The sequence below is a fragment of the Rhinolophus sinicus genome, linkage group LG04 (genome assembly GCF_036562045.2).
Source record: "Rhinolophus sinicus isolate RSC01 linkage group LG04, ASM3656204v1, whole genome shotgun sequence".
Classification (NCBI taxonomy): Eukaryota; Metazoa; Chordata; class Mammalia; order Chiroptera; family Rhinolophidae; genus Rhinolophus; species Rhinolophus sinicus.
Window position 1 is genome coordinate 186,016,931 of NC_133754.1, and position 18,680 is coordinate 186,035,610.

General features: G+C 47.8%; 1 protein-coding gene across 6 annotated transcripts in view; it reads right to left on the minus strand.

Moving 5' to 3' along the window:
* TSC1 (TSC complex subunit 1) overlaps nucleotides 1–8,218 on the minus strand; it is a 43,009-nt gene extending 34,791 nt beyond the window's left edge. For 2 of the 6 annotated variants that reach the window (XM_019728925.2, XM_019728926.2), the window contains exon 1: nucleotides 8,097–8,197. The gene's annotated coding sequence lies outside the window, so the exon portion shown is untranslated. Of the gene's footprint in view, nucleotides 1–7,787; nucleotides 7,908–8,096 lie in introns of those variants that run through there. The other 4 variants (XM_074331243.1, XM_019728923.2, XM_019728922.2 and 1 more) reach the window with 4 other exon arrangements.
* Between the last annotated feature and the right edge of the window lie 10,462 nt (nucleotides 8,219–18,680).

An 18,680-nucleotide genomic window follows, 5' to 3' on the forward strand; every position in this document is an offset into this window, starting at 1 on the left:
CTTTCATTGTAACGTTGATGAGACGCCGGAGGCACAGAAGATATTGACAATGTTAAGGGAGGATTTACTGCACTTGTTGACTGAATGACTAGGAGTTACCGTATTTCTTAAATAAATGTACAACGCCAAATTCTGCCTTCCAAACAGCACAACCTTCTTCTACTTCTACGTGACAAGCATAAACAGCTATCCTCTCTCTACTTTCCTCCTCCTTCTGTCCAAATGCTCTCATATGAAATATCTACGTTAAATATGAGTATGTATAAATACATACATTCTGGGTTGCTTTTACAATGTGAGCCCTTCAAAATCTATTTGGGTACAGGCTGATCACGAGACTGTAAGCTCCACGAGGCCAGAGAGCCCAGGCCCACCAATGGGCACCCAAGAGGCAAATACACCCTGTTTAGATGGGCAAATGTTTCATCAGCTTCCCTGGTAGCCATTCCAGGGTTGAGTACGGAGTATGAAAGCTGAGCCTCATATACCGTGTTTCCCCGAAAATAAGACCGAGCCGGACTATCAGCTCTATCTAATGAGTCTTTTGGAGCAAAGATTAATATTAAGACCCGGTCTTATAGTAAAATAGACTGGGTCTTATATAAGACCGGGTATAATATAATGTAATATAATACCCAGTCTTACATTAACTTTTGCTCCCAAAGACGCCTCAGAGCTGATGGTCCAGTGAGGCCTTCTTTTCGGGGAAACACGAGCCATACATCAAATCCCACTGAGCACAGAAAAGCTTGGAAACAAGCCCTTGAACATCCTGGTCAAGGTCAACTGGTGGGTTAAGCCACTCCCTGACAATTGCGACCTCCTGCTCCAGATGTCAAGGTGATTATTCTCCTCATGGGTGACACTCAGGGCATCCCCCACAACGGTCCTCGGTGGCACATGCAAACGTGTGTGCAGTGCTGGTAGGCGGGCTGGCCTTTCGGAAGGCCCACCAAACCATTCAGACAGGGCCACGGTCACTCAGCCAAGCAGAGCTGGAATTAAAACATGGGAGCTTCGGGGCGGCCGGATGGCTCAGTTGGTTAGAGTGTGAGCTCTCAACAAGGTTGCCGGTTCAATTCCCGCATGGGAAGGTGGGCTGTGCCCCCTGCAACTGAAGATTGAAAACAGCGACTGGACTTGGAGCTGAGCTGCGCCCTCCACAACTAGGTTGAAGGACAACTTGGAGCTGATGGGCCTTGGAGAAACACACTGTTCCCCAATAATCCCCAATAAGAATTTCTTTAAAAAATTAAAAAAAAAAACCAAAACACACGGGAACCTCTCATCTTCCGAATCTTACAATCAGCTGTTAGTCCAATGAGTCATGTAGACTTCCTCTGGCAATTAATCCCAGTTGGATCTTTTACCTGAACAGGAATATCTAAGGCAAGGGTAAAATTAGAATAGATCCAAGATGAGATCTCATCCCGCCCAGCCAAGATCACTGTCCTAGATAAAGGCCCTGGCACGGGAAATCAGAATGGCTTTTGTCCAATGCTCTGCAGTAAGGCTTGTGAGTGTCTTTAGCACGACACTGAAAAATGGTAATGCTAATAAACCCGCATCACTGTCATGTGGCCATGTCAAAGGCTACCTGCCATCACTTATGATTTGTAAGTGTTTATTCACTTATTAATTTATATTTAAATCCTGCCCGATGGAAGTACCACTGGGTGGAACCATTCTGGTCAGCAAAGTGAAACGTGACCTGCGACTTCCTGTGCAGCAGTGACGAATGGAGAAGACCCTTCTCAAAGATGTGTGTGCCTCCCTAAGGGTATGGATGGGAACGCTGGTCAGAGCATAACAGGGTCGATCCATGTTCTCAGATTCAAAAGCCAAATAAAAAACAAATGCTCCCAAATCTAGATTTTTCCTCTGTGAGAGTTTGAAGTTGCGCTCTCACCTAAATGCAACATTGTAATTGCACTTCCACAAGCAGTGCTTTTGAATAAAAATAAAAGGTAGGTTTGAGGGAGAAGATGAGGGCTCTGTGCTTTAGTATTTTTAGATCAAACAGAAGGAACATGGGTCAATTTGTTGTCACAGTTCACCTTACTTAATTTCATTCTGTAGGTGTTGACAGACCGGAGGCTCATACACCTGGGATTACACACGAACCCCAGCATAACAGCCACGTAGAGCTGACATCAGCAGGGCCCGCACACATTTTTTCACCTTTCTCTGCCCTCGGCAAGATGCATTGCGAGCTGTGGGAGGGCTAAAAACTACGCACACCTTTTTGAACACGAGGGGCAGGTACCTAAAATGCCTTTAGAAAGTCTTTTATCTGAAAATATCAGTTGACTATTCAGACTTTTGGAAAGCCAGTGTTGTGTGTGGCTGTGCACGTCCTAGGAGCCCCAAAACTTCAAATCACAGAACACATCACTGCAAATCATATCGCCTAAGGTCACTGTGCACACACTGGTCTACGGTGAAAACCACAACGGCGGGTGTAAAATGAAGGCAGATATCGCTTCACTATAACTTGATTTCTATATTCAGGTTTTTGTCTAAAACAATTCAAAGACAATTCAGACACAGGTTCAGGCATAGATGGACTATATCATTCTGTAAAGCACAACTATTACACTGCTAGTTAATAAAACAGATAACATATGTTAGTAATACAGGTAATAATGTTATGTTAATAAGACACTGTTACACTATTATGTTCGCCTCTGAGGTGATTTCCTAGAGTAATAGTCTATCAAGTGAACAAAGGTGCCTTCAGCACAAATGCATCCAAAAAGGGTAAGATCGTCCTCGCTCCAATTCATTCTTCCTACCAATGCGTAGAAGGAAAGAGAAAGGGGTAGGAAATACAATTTAGCATGTGAGTAAAACAGCTGATGGCAAAACCTGCCCAAATGTGTAGTCATGTGGGACTGAAACGGGCTCAGCAGTTGTGGTCCCTCTCAAGGTCACATAAGCCGGGACAGGAGAGCTCCCGATTCTCCATTCAGAATTCCGCCGTTAGTGACCCCGATGGACAATTTGCTGAAGCTTATATCCCATTTCAAAGGTGAATCCTTTAGTCACTTGCCTGAGGAGAGAGAGCTTCATTTTGGTAAGGTACACCACTTCTATAAATAATGTTTCCGACGTTCTGACTTCCTATTAGCATAACCAAAATTATGCACCAAGAAAATACAGGCGAGACAGATACCACGTATGTTTCAAAAAGTCACTATACAAAGCTTCCCTCAAAAGGAATCTGAGCAAACTGGAAGATTTCTTTAGGTTTCAAGTTCATAGAACTAAAACAGAAATATCCATGGAATGAAGGCACAGGGTTTGATGGTCTAGGACCGGGATTCTCAGATGTGGGGCTCACACCAGCAACTTCAGCATTACCGGGGATTCGTTAGAAATGTAAATTCTAAAAAATAAATAAATAAATAAATAAATAAATAAAAGAAAAAAAAGAAAGAAATGTAAATTTTTGGGCCTTGCCCCGGACCTCTGAATCAGAAACTTTGGGAGTGGGGTCCTCTAGCTAATTCTGATGCCCACTAAAGGTTAAGACCACTGGTCAAGGAAGAAGGATGAAGCCAAGAAACATTAAATAAATACATGTATTATATAAAGACTTTGAGGTTCCAAGGGGAAAAAAATAGTGCATAAACCTTGGGGAAAATCCCATGAAATTCTGCCAGGGGCTGAAGGTACCAGCACAGACTGAATGCCAAACCTGACAAGCATTTAGCAAGTTCTATACTGAGTTCTCCACTTCTGATTTTGTTTTTTTTCTTTAAATTGTGGCACCTAAAGTTGAATTCCCAGTGAAGTGGAAAGAATCTTTCAATGTAAAAGTTGAACAAAGTGATTTATAATACAAACATAGGCTCATCTTTTAAAAACCTGGGCCTTTCCTACCTACTGGTTAAAAAAAGAAAACGAGCGTTTTTCATAAAGCCCGAGTCCATTTTTAAGAGCATTAACCTATCTAGAATGATCAGTGGGGCTCAAGCGGTCCATGACATTCCTGAAGTCATACCCAAAATTTCGTATCTGTATGAATTTTTTTGGTGGTGATGGGATGGGAAGGGATATTTGGTCCAGTTTCCCATGGATTTTCAGAAGGGAAATGAGCCCCCCCCCCAAAAAAAAAAAGTTAAGAACCATGGATCTATGAGTTAGTTTATGAGATAGCAACTCAAGGCAGCTTAACACAATGAAATACTAAATTTGGGGGCTCTGGAGTCAACCAACGGGGTTGTTTCCTGACCTCCTTACCCTGCCTCTTAAGGTTGTGGGAAGAGTTAATAGGCTCACGGGTAAAATATTTAGCACATTTGGCTCCTAAGTTCTCAATAAATATAAACTTTATTATAACAATATTACTACTCAACAAAATATATGAATGGGTACCTCGGCTCAGCAGTCTATCCATTCCGCAACTTGCATTTGAAACATTGACAAAACATTCTATAACTTAGAATGGATACACTTTGTGTTTGTTCCTGTGCTGTGTGAACTACTGAAGCAGCACAGGTCTTGACCGCAGGCAGGAAGGTCACTCGCTACACGTGTTCTTGTTCATCACACTCCTCACTGTGGCTGCCATCACCAATAGAGGGGCAGACTTGTCCCTCGTGACTCAAATACTTTGTGGCCTCTGCTGCCGTTATCCTTACAAAGCGACCTGTGAGTTCTAGGCCAGTCACTATCATGCCTTGTTGTGTATCAAAGCTTGGTTTTTAAGGCACTTTACTCATTAGATGACTATCTGAATTCATTCAACCTGAAAAAGTATTCTGTTACCTTTTGCTACTTCCCTGTATAGAACAAAAGTTAGCACTGCACAAGAGAAGGGACAAGAAAAATTAGTACGGTCCTGAGAATGAATGGATATACACAATATTGATAAAATACAGCAATACTTTTTATTCTCCCCCTAAAAAGACATTAGACATTAAATTACTAATTTCTAGTAATTATGGGCTTAAAAAGTAAATCAGAAAAAGAATAATCTCAAATTACTGATGGTAGACCTCTTTCAGACCAATTTAAATAGAAGAAAATGGGTATTTCATGCAAACTAAATTATATTAAACACGATGGAAAAACTCAGTGTTTGCATATATATAAAACGTGTATGTGTATGTATACACACATACAAACACACACACACATATTTAAGCAAAACACTACAGATTTGAATGCTACTGAGTATACTTTTCTTTCTTTCATGATTGTAGCTCCTTAAATAACAGACAAAACCAATACAAATAAAACTAACCTTTCAAAGAGATTTATAATGAGGAACTCATAGGAAATTACTTTTAAAAAATAATGTGATATAAAGCAAAAGATCAACACTTCAGGCTGAAAGTCACCAATTTGCTAAGTTATTATAAAGCCATTAACACTTTGATTCCATCAATTTAACCAGAATGTTTAACTGAAGCCCCAGGAGGACTTTGAATCACAGAAATTTAGACTTAGCAATACTCTAATTTACAACCACATGAAGAACCTGAGGCTCAGAGAACTTAAATGACTTCTTCAAAGTTGAAAGCTATCTGACTTTTAGAAAAGCTCGCAATGGTTGATAATATTGCTGTATTTGGTTCATCTGCACCTGAGAACATCCAATCAATTCCAGGAGAAGCTAATTTTAGTCCACTACTGGTCCTGGAACCCAGAAAAGAACATACCTGTATCCTAACAAACTCTGAAAGAAGACAGAGCTATAAGAGCAAGTCAGCTGTACTTCAGAGTCCAAAATTCACCCACCACTATACACATCAGAGGTTAGAAGCTATTTTAAGAAATGCTTCTGCAATAAATTATAAATTAGAAGAAAAAAGCCAAATTGAAACTTTAAGCCACTGGTTCACAACCTCTGGTGCATATCCAAATCACCTCTGACTTCTCCCAAAATATATACTCAGGGTGTCTGCAAAGACCAAAAATGCACATCTACCTACTATGGGGTCTGACGGAGGTTCCGAGATCGCTTCTTTCGGTAATTTCATTATCCTGTAAACACCACATAGACAGGTATGTATTTGATTTGTCCTACTAAGACTGTTCAGTTTCATCTCACAAATGAAACCAGGCATGCACAGAAGAAGGGATCATATTACACCACAACAGGAGCAGTTTCAGAGGTCTTTGGCTGAACAGTGAGGAAGAGTACAACTGAGTCACAGGATTGGAGATACTCCAATTTTAAGGAAAACAAGTAAGAAGGCCTGTAGCCACCTCGGAATCTGTCTAACAAGGAATTTAGGAACATACCAAGTTTGTATAACACCAGGAAATGCATGAAGCAAAGAAAGCTTTCATCATCCGCCCTTCCAGGCACGTGAGGTAAGAGTGTTTGGGATAGGATATTAACTTTAGTAAGAGAATATTTTCCATTTACATCTTCTACAGATACCTCTTAAGTTTATACCAGGTGCTTAAAAGAAGACTCTGCAGCTCCCAAGGGCAGCAGAAAGGACTATTTCAGTGTTTTTGAGGAGCCTCATTTGCCTGATACATGACTGTGAACGATTCATTTGCCTGCACTAAATCAGTTTTCACATTTGCATACTCCAGGTTTACTCAGGAATGTTGAACTTAAAAATCACAGGTGGTTGCCCCATAAATCAAGGGCTCCCAGAAGATCCGCTTCTATAATGCGTCTTGAAATTTACAGCTCCCCTTTGCCGGCCTGTTCTTGAATTCAGATGACTCCAAGTTGATCCCAAAATTATAAATCAAAGTATCTCAGAAGAGTATTCTTCTATTTCAGTACTTTCACAGCTTACTCCATGTAAAGTGGAGTGCTATTTCGATAAAAAATCCAGCGAGGGTTTCAGCAGAACTTCTTTTTGCAGTAAACTCGTCATTTTCTAAAGCATCAAATACTTTCCAGCCTAACGGAGACTAACATGTTTGTATGCACAACAGTACCATCCAAACAAAAGCTAAGACACACAAGCAAGTTTACCATCTTTTCAAAATCCAGCGCGTGCGCACGGCCCTGTGCACAGACCTTGGCCCACGGATCCATCCTACTCACTTAATTAGAATGACAGGCCAACTTTGATCAAGTAACAGATAAATAAGAGAGTCAGGTGAGTATAAATAACGACAGGTCCACAGTCTTGGAATGAGCCAGACCCCAGTTCTAGTCCTGGCTCAAATACTGCTGGAGGTGTCACCTTGGGCACATCACCCTCTCTGTCCAGGCCTCAACTGCTTCATCTGAGAAATGGAGGCAGCTGCTTATTCCCTGTCCCGAGACCTAAAGGAGAGGATGGCAGCAAAGCTCTTCCACACTGGCTACTCCATGGACATGAGCTGTTGGTATTTAGGAGGGCTGAACCCCATCTCAACCCTCCCCCCCAAAAAACACAAAACACACCAAGGCAGGCTCTGCAGGGAAGCACCACGGGCTCTAATTCTCAAAGGTGCCTCGGACTCCAGTTCCTCAAATGAATGAATGAGTCTAGGAGTGGCTCTGCGCGTAGCTGTCTCTTCAGAATCACCTCTGCTGACTTCAGGTAACTGTCTTTCACCGTCAATTAAACACCCACAAGCACAGCCGGGGCCAGGCGCTCCCGTCATGCAAATTTCAGCCGAGACACGGAGTCCGGGCGACACCTGGATGCCCACAGGCTGCCTCCATTCATTCTCCCCCCACCCGAGCCCGCTCCCCGAGCCCTGGGACTAGCCCGCCCCACCCCCGCCCCTTGCCCTCCGGCCGAGGGTCTCCCCCCTGCCCTCCGCACCCCACGGGAACCTGTCACCCCACCCAGAGGGGGGCTGGCGGAGGGGCTCACCTCACCCCTGCCCTCCACACCGCGGCCCGAGCGTGCATCCGTCCGCCCCTCGGCCGCCGAGAAGGGGCGAAGTGACAGCCCGGTCCGCCTCTCCAACCCAGGGACGCACCAGCTCTGCCGGGCCCCGCCGGAGATAGCGCATAATAAGAGGGAGGGGAAAGCTTGCCGAACCCCCCCTTCCCGGGGTCCCCTCCCCAGCAAGTGAGCCCCTTGCCCCAGCCCCCCAGGACCTCCCCGACTGGGGTCATGGTGCCAGGGCTGCGCCGAGAAGCCCCCGTGAAAAGGAGGGGGCGACACCCCCATACTCACCCACCGTCTCCTCCCCCTCAGCTGTTTACCTCACAGTTCCTCCAGCCTACAGGGCGCCGCCATCTTGGACGTACAGCACCTCCCCCGTCGTGAAACGTCCACGACCGGCTGCAGCCTCCGCCACGAAAAAGAGTCCCCAGAGGGGTCTCGCCTCCCTCTCGAACGCAATGATAGATGACAGCGGTAGGCAGTCCCGTTGGACGGAAGAGGCCATTTCGTTCATTACTGATAATGCGAACTGGTCGAGGAAAAAAAACAAAACAAGGAGAGTTTATAAGGTGGGGGGGGCGGGGACGGGCGGAAGGATCCCGAAAGGAGGCTGCTGAGAGATCTTGTGACTCCGAAGGAGGCAAAAAGAAGGGCCGGCGTGGAGGGAGGAGCCACGCGGGAGAGGGAGGGGCGGGGCGGCGGTCACGTGTCCGGGCCGGGCGGGAGGGGCTGTGCAAGAGGCGTAAACAAGTTCGACCGGCTGGGTGTGGTTGGGGTGCCTCCTACTTTCCCTCGGCTTCTGCTTAGCAGACCTGGCCATAGAGGTGCGATCCTGTTTCCCACAGCGCCCCTGGGACTCGCGTGGGTGAAGGGGCTCCTTCGCAGCTTTAGAGGAGTGGCAGCTCACCTAGGAAAGGAGAGAAACGCGGCCCGGGGCGACCTTCTTTCCTTTGCAGAATATTTGTGAAAAGCCCACATCTGGAACTGCGAAGAACCACTGGCTTCTGCCCTCAGGTTGCCAACGCTTCAGGCCCAGTCACGACAACTCTGGAAACCGCTCTAATCAGAGCAGGGGGCTTTGAAATCAGAACCTCTTAATTCAGTTCCTTAATTCAGTGCTACTTCCTAGCTGTGCAAACCTGGACAAGTCTGGAAGGCCTCTGAGCCTCAGTTTCTTCCTCTGTGAAGTGGGCATAATAATATTCACGAAGATCAAGTATGGAGAGAGTGTTTAGCGCGGTGTTCCACACCGAGTACGTTAATAGATGATGGTCCTTATCAGAGGCAGGATAGAAGTGTTATGACCAACAGTGAGGGAGGCGGCAGAGGGTGGCATGAAGTCTCACTGGTGTCTGAAAGGCTTTTAGGACTGGGCATCCGCCTGGGTTTTCAAGGAAAGGTAGGTTTTATGAAATAGAAATGGGAAAGGTGGTTGGGAAGAGAAAGGCGTTCCAGGCCTAGAGAACCAAGGCAAGAGCCTGGAAGCAGGAAAAGGCTGGGTGAGTTATGGGAAAAACAAGTTTGGGAACCAATTGGATCATGATGCGAGACAGAGCATGATTTAAGGGGCCTGGTGTATAGGAGCGGCCAGGCCAGCGTGGTGGGTTTTGTCAGGATCCCAAGAGGCGCAGCGTGGTCTGGGAGAGGGCTGCTGCCAGCAGGTGTGGCGTATTAGTGAGTTAGAAAAAGGCACTCGCTCGGCCCATAGCCCATGTGAACAGAGCCCAAGCGTATTTTACTCCCTACTCACCTGCAACTCTCCTGGCGCCCTTGAGCAGTGCACACCACCTTTACGCCCACGCTGGCTTGTGGGGGTGGTGGGCATTGAGTCATGGAGGCAGTTGGGAGAAGCCAGGAGTGCTTGATTCAAACAGACCCGAGTTAGAATGTCGGGTTCTGCTATCCTACTAACTGGGTGAGCCTCAGTTGCCTTATCTACAACGTAGGGGTAATAATAATGCTTACCTAATGGGGATTTGGGGTGGATTCAGTGAGCTATTAAGCTATAACTAGTGTAGAGCTTAGTTCAATAAGTGTTAGTTTTGTTACTGTGCTAAGTACGCGCACAGCAGGATCCGTCGCTCCCAGGAATCAGTTCACCAAATTCCCATTCACCAGATAACTTCTGTGTAGCCACCCAAGCAGAGTCGGCTTGGGGTCCAGAGATGGAAAGGTTGGGGGAGACAGGGGAGTGTCTGGGTTCTCCCACTTCCTCCAGTCCACAAACCATGTCCAGAACCAGCCCCCACCTTTGTATTCACACCAGGGCAGGAACTCAAGTGCATTCAGGGATTTCTAAGACCACCAGGGACAGGGAGAGCTCAGGTTAAGGGGTAGAGTCGGGGAACAGGCACTGCTCCAGAGCTCTGACACAGGAACCCCCCTTTCAACCCCTAACTTTCCTTGGCTGACCTCATCCTGCTGGAATTCTGTTCTCCCTGGAAGGGAGCAGTGATACACGGAGCTCATCAGCTCCTGGCCCTCAGGGGGCTATACACACATTGCTACTGTTTATACAGTGTCTGGAAGAAGAATGGTAATTGTTCTCTCAGTATGGACCACCAGGGGCTCATGAGAAGCGGCTGGAAAGAACAGGCAGAGGCAGCCCTGCCACCATCTCTGGCCACTGCCCATTCTGGACTGCTTAGACATTTTCCGCTTCTCTGGGGTTGATTTTTGTCACTTGCTAAATAGATGTTAATCAAACCAGTACCTTCCCCGCACCACCCTGGACCCTCTGTGTGACAGGGGCTTCCCCACCTTGTAGGCAGGTGGTACTGACTCGATGTACGGGATGTACATCCATTTCATTGGTGCGTTTAGCGTCTCCTGTTCCCCTTCCTGGGGACAAGCACAGTGCCACCACCTCAGGCCACAGGCCCATCGGAGATCCCCAGCATCCAGCCACACTGATTGCCCACATTTGGATATGTGGCTTGAGCTGGGCCAACTAGTGCCCTTCCCTGGGTCTGTATAATATGAATGCTAAAAAGAGACGTTTGTCTTTCCTCTGGGGTCACTAAACTGGGATGAGAAGGCCCTGACGCTTGCCCTCTGCCCTGCTACATCAAGCTCTATAAGAAGTCCGGCCAAAAGATGGAAAAGACACAGAGATGGTAGAGGAAATATTGAAAGGAAGACATTTTGAAGAAATTCAGGATATTAAGGATAATACAACGATAGCTCTGATGGCCATTCCAGAAAAAGAGTTCCAAAATTGCTTTGAAGGGTGGACTAGGCGCTGGCGTCGGTGCATAGCTTCCCAAGGGGAGTCACTGGAAGGTGACCGTAGTGATATTCAGTAATGAGGTATAGAGCACTTTTTCTAGGATGAGTTCGCGAACTTAATTGTCTGACCTTGTAGGTCATCAGCTAGACAAATCCAGAACGCAGGACTTTCTACCAGATTGGTCTGGACGCTTGGTGGGGGGTGAGAAAATCAATGTCAAATGAAGAGTAGAGGGCACTGTTCTGTCACGTAGGAGACTAAAGAAACAAGCAAATGCAATGCTCGAACTTGGCAGGGTTCTGATTCTAAAAGAGCACCTCTGGAAGAAAACTGGCGAAATTGCAAAAATGTGACTAGAAACTGGATATTCCAGAATATTTGGGAATTATAATTTTCTTAGGTCTGATAATGACACCATAGTTAGGTGATTATGTAAGAAATATCCTTATTTTTAGGAGACATAGGCTCAAGCATTTATGGGTGAAGTAACATGAAGTCTGCTATATACTTTCAAAACGTTTTGTCAAAACATGTATACATGTATGTACAAGTATGTGCACATAGGGAGCTAAAGCACGTTTGGCAAATAGTAACTATTGTTGAATACAGGTTAGTGGCTAAATGGGTGTTCATTAGACGTTTCCTTCGTTTTCCTGTTTAAACATTTTTTATAATAAAAACTTGGAAAAGTATTTGAAGATCAAAAAATAACTGGAATCCGCAGTGAAGGAAACGCTTAAATCCTGGTCACGAGGTGGTGAGTCCCTCAGCTTCCAGGGCTGCCTTACCTTCCTGCACGTCCGCTTTCCCCACCTGTGGAAATGAAACACTGGGCGAGATGGCTTGTTTGAGACTGTGGTCAAATACACAGGCCATCCTGACCCTTAAAAAGTGTGCAGTTCTGTGGCTTTAAGGACATTTACACGGTTGTACGACCATCACCACCATCCACTCACAGAACTTTTTCACCTTCCCAAACTGAAACTCTGTCCCTACAAATAATTCATTTCCCCTCCCCTCCCAGTCCCTTGGCACCTGTCATTCTGCTTTGGTTCTGTGATTGTGACCTCTCCAGGTCCCTCAGGTGAGTGGAATCAGAGTATTTGTCCCTCTGTGGCTGGCTTATTTCACTTAAAAATACCTTCAGGTTTCATCCATGGTGTAGCAGGTGTCAGGGTTTCCCTCTTCTAAGGCTGAATAATATCCCATACTATATTTTGTTTACCTATTCTTCTGTCTATAGACATTTGGGTGGCTCCCGCCACGTGGCTGTGGTAAACACAGCCGCTGTGAAGACGGACATACAGATACCTCTTTGAGTCCCCTTTTCTGATGCTTTCTGGGACAGCCACAGAAGTGGAATAGCTGGGTCTGGGCTGGATGCTTTGTAAAGGTGCCTTTCCTGCTTTCCAAATGAGCTTATTACAGGTGTCTTTTCAAAACTACAAACCACTCATCCTGCAGAAAAGTGCAGACAGATCACTTTTCATTGGTTCTCCCTCTGTCCCCAGCACCACCACGGTTGCCTTCTTCTAATGTTCGGCAGAGGGGACCTCCCTGCTGGCTCATGGGTTAATAAGAAGCAACAGAGGAGAAACATGCTGGTTCTTCAGGGGACTCTGATGAAATGGAGACCTGAAAACCTCTGAAGACCGTGGGAACATGCAAAACGCATGTAAATTGGGTGCAGAGCCTGGTGGGTGGGAGTGTTGATTCCATCCAGCCCTCCTGCAGGCAGGACACTCCTGGTGCCCACCAGCAGCGAGACAGAGCCCCCGGTGCCAAAAGAGGGCTCTTTCCCAGATGGCTTTGTCTTTCTAGTCCTCCGAGAAGGGGTGTGCGTCCTCCCGAATGTCTTCATTGTTTATGCATTCATTTCGGGCTCTGCTTCCTGGGCCTGGGGTCTGAAGCCAAGCCCTAGTCCTGAAGCCCCCTGACCCAAGTAGGTGTGGGGGAAGGGAGGGCCGCTGCCAGCTCAGCAGCCGCAGCAAACTCCTGTCTGCTGAAACTACCCAGGTACCAAGGCCATCCCCCTCTGGGGGTGCTACTCCATGAGGCCTGACTGGGGAGGTGAGGACCCATTGGGAGATGTTTACACTCCTAAGGCTGGCTAATGTACACACACACGCACACACGGTGCACACGTACACAGCTTGTTGGGAAAACACAGACTTGCCTTCGTGCATCGCACACTTACTGGTCCTGTGATGTGCTAGGCCTGGGGCTGGGGAAAGACTGGGGAGCGAAGTGGGGGGTCCATGCCTAGTGGATGGGACTTGGGCCCACTGCCAGCCGCCTCTGGAAGTTGGTGCTTGGTTTCCCATCACATGGTCAGGAATTCCAAGTGACAAAATGCTCCCTCGGACTAAGAGACGAGGCCTGGGAAGCACCCCCCCATCTGGCCCAAGGTACATGTTCACAGAACTTCCGTCCCTTCCTCCTCCGTCTGTGCAGCCTCCGAGTGGGCTTCCTGTGAGCGTCCAGAGAGAACACGAAGGAGGAAGTCCCTGGCAGTTCATGGAGCAGGAACCAAATGTAGGTGTTTCATTAATAATCAACCTGCCATGGAAATGAGCACAGCCCCCTGAGGAGAAGCAGGCTGACCCCGCCCTGGGTTTGGGAGCTGTTTTCTCCTCAGCAACTAAGGCTGCTCTTGACCTTCTGAAGAAAGAGAGAGCAGAGTTCATTACTCGGCTATGGAATATTTCTGCTGAGAAAGAGTAACTCATGAATTGAAGTGTTTTCACATTTATGAAATGTTTTTGTACGTGTTACCTCGTTGGCTACCTACAATGACCCCAAGGGAAGCACGTCCTTAGCCCTGTTTGACAGATGCGAAGTTAGGGTCTCAGGGGAGACCTGGCCCCGATTATGCAACTGGTGTGTCAAGCCTGTGCGTTGTCCCAGGCCTGAGTGTCAGAGAGAGTCTTCCATTCCACCAGGCCACCCTGGAGAACTAGACATTCCCTGCTCTGTGAATCGCCATTGGGCATTTATGTTTTATAAAACAGAGGAGATACCCAGATTGAGGCAATAAAACAATGGCCGCCACCATGAAGGGCTTTCAAAGAGAGTTAGGAGGCCAGGGTCCCTGTCCTGAGTCTCCTTCTGTCATGCAGGCTGTCATGCAGGGTCTCAGCTCCCGCTCCCCACATAAGAACACAGGATATGCTGAGGCCAAAGAGGAACACCCACGGAGCCATAGATAGGGGAGTCATACCACTATATTCTCACTGGCAGCTGGTTTGGAGACACAGGGAGCAAACATCTACCAATACCCCAACAAGGGGTCTTTCTGCACCCCACTCTCTTTGGCGGCCGGGCGAGACAAACATAGGAAGTAGGATCCACACAATCTGCAATCCGCCGTCCGCCTTTCTGCCTGCCAACCAACCCAACCAGCACAGCCACGGCAGTTATATCAGTGGCTAATTGGCTAATTGGTAACAGCTGATGGCCATCTACTACCCGAGTCAGCACCTTTCCACGTGAGGCCGAGAGCCTGGAAACTGCTCTTTGGGGCTCTGTTCCCACACCTTCTCAGAAGCCATGTGCCCTTGGCAAGTCTCTCTCTGGGCCTCAGTTTCCCCTTCTGCAACCTCAGGTGGGTGAACTGGGGGTCTGCCGTCACCCTGCCTCTCGGGTCCTCACGGGCCTCCTGCCAGAAGGTTTCATGTTTACCTGAGGAGAACTGATGGAGACTTTTGCAGAGGATTCCCAGCTGAGAAGTCTGTCGGGGTAGAAGGAATAGAAGGACTTCTTCACCATGTTGGTATTTCCTAAACCTAGAGGCGGGGTCCCCGGGTACCTGTTTGACGCCCCTGCTGGGGTGGCTAGGAGGCATTGGGTAGGAATGCAGGATCCTGGCCAAGCACCCCTGCTTCCCCACCCCATTTCTCTGCACCCCTCTTTCATGTCCTGCTCCTCTGAGGCCCCCAATCATCTTGTGAAGGGAACGCCCCATGGCCTTCCTCCAGGATGTAGCCCACCCCCTCTGAGGGTCATGGAGGCCAGAGGACTGAGGGTTGCACTCACAGGTTGGTGGAGATACTGCCTAACTCTGTGGGCCTCAAAGCAAAGGGTCAATCAAGGTTTGTCTGAATTCAAAAACGTTATATGCTCATGCACACATGCTTATGGCTGGGGGGAGGGAGAAGGAGGGGAGGGGACAAAAGAGAGGGAGGGAAAAAGAGAAACTAAAAGAATACAGACCAGGACAGAGGTGCACCTTCTGTTTTTTCTTCTTTCTACTCTGATTATATATCGTTCTTGTAATTTAAACGGTAGTTAAATAGGTGATTATAGTGATGATAGATATCGATCGATCGATAGATAGATAATAGATAATAATATATACGGATGGATGGCTGGATGGATGGATATAGGTAGGTAGGTAGGTAGGTAGGTAGGTAGGTAGGTAGGTAGGTAGGTAGAATTTTTAGTGTTTTCAGAGTGGTTTATGCCAGAGGAAAAGTAGGTAGGAGCGCCACCGCGTGGCTACACTGTGAATTGCGTCCTCCCGCGGAGCGCAGGCGCCAGGGTTGTGAGGCGGTGACCCCGCAGGGGAGTGCCATGCCCCAGTGCCATGCCCCGGTGCCAAGCAGCGTTTCCAGGCAGGGCTCCCTCTACCTCAGCTGCTTGCGGCTCCTGGCAAGAAGCCTGGGCTTGGAAAGAGCTCCGCAATCTCCCTGAAGGACTGTCTCAGCAGGACAGCGGTTGAGTGCTTTTTCTGGCACCTCAAGAGGCAGGTAGAGAAGGGTAGCCCCGGGGCTCAACCACTCGCTAGGAGCCCCCTCACCCCCACCCCCAGGGCAAGAACCACCCAGTCCACCCTTGCCGTTCCCGGGCTGATGGACTCAGTTCATGTTTGTTTCATTCCTAATTCTGTGGCCATTCTAAGGCAAGGCTGGAAACGTGCCCAAGGTCACATAGCCAATGCCAGCTGGTGATGGGACCAGCCTGGACCCTGCCACCCACCCAGCACAGCGCATTCACCGCCCTCACCTCCCCACACACACACAGCTTCCGGAACCGCCTCTACTTGCCTGAGATGTCCCCACAGAGGGCAGGGGACTCTGCACACTGTCCACTGCCCAGCCCTTAGTGACAGTGGTGCCCATTTATTCAGTCTGATCACGGTCCCTGCAGGCCCTTGTTACCGGGTCAGCTTGTGTCCATTGCCTGCTGAGAGAGGACTTCCCTGTGTTCCTACCCTCAGATAGTTCGTTGATCTCATTGAGAAACAGCTGAGTAACCACAACTGACATTGCAAGACAAGAACCCAGAGGTTGTCCTGGGTGGACCAAACCCTTTAGACCACAGGAGACCCCAGGGATTGTGGGAAGTCTGGGAAGGCTTCCTGGAGGAGTTGAGGCTGAGTTAGGCTGTTAAGGAGGAGATTGAAGAGAAAGAACATTACATTGGGCCAATGAGAGACCCATAGCTCTCCCACTGGCCAAAATGATGGGTGCAGGGATGGGCGTGTGACTAGGTTGGACCAATCAGAGCCAACCCCAGGCCTCTTATGGAAACTATTGAGAAAGGGGCTTTTTTTCCACTGGAGTTTCTAAGTTCATAGACTATAACAGGTAGTGTTGGTGATCTCAGCACCAAAATAAAACCAGTACAGAACAAAGCACAGTTGAGAGATGGAGAGAGAGGTATTCATTCATTCATTCATTCATTCTGTAAATGCATCATCAGTGCCAAAGCACTGGAGATTCATCTGTGAGCCAGGCACACACAGCACCTGCTCTAGTAGTGTTTCCATTCCTTGTGGGCAGTCAGGCCAATAATAAATAAATAAATAAGCAAATAAATAAATAAAAAGGTAATATGTCAACAAGATATTTTCAGATAATTATGAATGCCAAAAAGAACAAAGGGTAGGCTAATGGAGCAGAAAGTGACTGGAGTGGGAAGTCCTGCTTTAGTTGATGGCCAAGCAGGTTTCTCTGTGGAGGTGACATTTCAATTGAGACCTGATGACAAGGAGATAGCCATGGGATGCTCTGGGAGTTAGGCCATCTAGGCAGCGGTGACAACACACGTAAATATCCTGAGGCAGGAATGAATGTGATCCAGACAATATCATTTGAGCGCCTGGATCCAACCACGCCTGAAGCTGAAACTTTTCAGTGACAGTGAATGACTTGGTTTGCTGTTGTTACTAAACTAATCTAATTGGGGTTTCTTCAACATGCATCTGAAAAGTGCTGTCATGTGAAAGAGCTCTGACACTGTGGAAACCATTCATCTCTGAAACTGAGAATTTGTCCTTTAGGCAAAGGGAAATCACGGACGGTTTTTCCACCCGAGGGGAATCTTCCTGACCTTGCTTCTTTTCTCTCTAGGCTCTTCTCTCCAATGTCCCATCCTTCCCTCCCCTTCAATCTCTACCCTCCACCCACATTGAACTTGGCTGCTGTCAGTTCCCTGAAGGTCCTGAGCTCCAGCCCTTCACATGTGGTGTTCCTCTTTTGGACAGTCTTCCCTACTTTCCTTCTCCCAACTCACCCAGCCTGGCATCACAGACGTCACTACCTTCATTGTCTCCAAGTCTGGGTCCATCTCCCCAGGCCCCTTCTCCTCTGCGTACCGTGTTTATATCACAGCACTTTCACCCCAAATTAGAAATTTCAGGGTATTCTGTCCCACCTGCTGGACCAGGAAGGAGTTCATGAGGGTCCCTGTCTGGTTCGTATGTGAAAGCCCAGCATCTGGTACCTACTAGGCACTCAGTAATCATGGACTAAATGTCTGTGTCCCCCTCTAATTCATATGCTGAAGCCCTACCCCCAATGGGAAGCTATTTGGAGGTGGGGCGTCGGGAGGTAATTAGGTGTAGATGAAGTCCTGAGGGTGGGGCCCCCATGATGGATTAGTGCCCTTATCAGAAGAGGAAGAGACGCTAGATCTCTCTCTCTCTGCTATGTGAGGTCTCTTCGAGAAGGTGGCTGTCTGCGAGTCAGAAAGCTTGTCCTCACCAGAAACTAAATCTGCTGGCACTTTGATCTTGGACTTCCCATCCTCTGTGAGAAATAAATGTTAAGGCATGCAGTCTACGGTATTCTGTCATGACAGCCCGAGCTGACTAAGACAGGGAGCAAGGGAGGAGGGAAGAAGGAAGAAGGACCCTGGTATATGAAAGGTACCAACAGTAACTAGAATGAATGAATGAACGAACGAACGAGCACACAGATGCTGAAGTGATTTTGCCCCTGGAGCAGGCTAATGAACGCACTTCATTTCCAGGGCTGCTTGCTAAGTGGAGTAGAGTGGGCTCTGTGTGCATCCCTGGAGGGCATTGATCCAAAGCTGGGAGGTCTCAGCTGCAAGGGCCTACGTGACACAGCCCCGGGGCTGAAGGCCTGGACACTGCTCTCCCATGGAGGGGGTCCCTGGGCGGCTCCAGGGCAGGCCTGCCTTTACTTCCAGGCTGGGATCCTGGTCTAGGAAGGGAGTTCCTGAGTTGTTTACTCAAGGGGGAACATAAGGACCCCAAAGTGGGATCCCAGCCTTAGGACAGCAGCTAAACTGTATAGGCCCCATATAGCAGCTTTACACTAGAAAATATCCCGAGAACTAAACACCCCAATTGATGAAGTGGTCGGTAAGGTAAACCAGGGAGAACTGAAATATGTTAA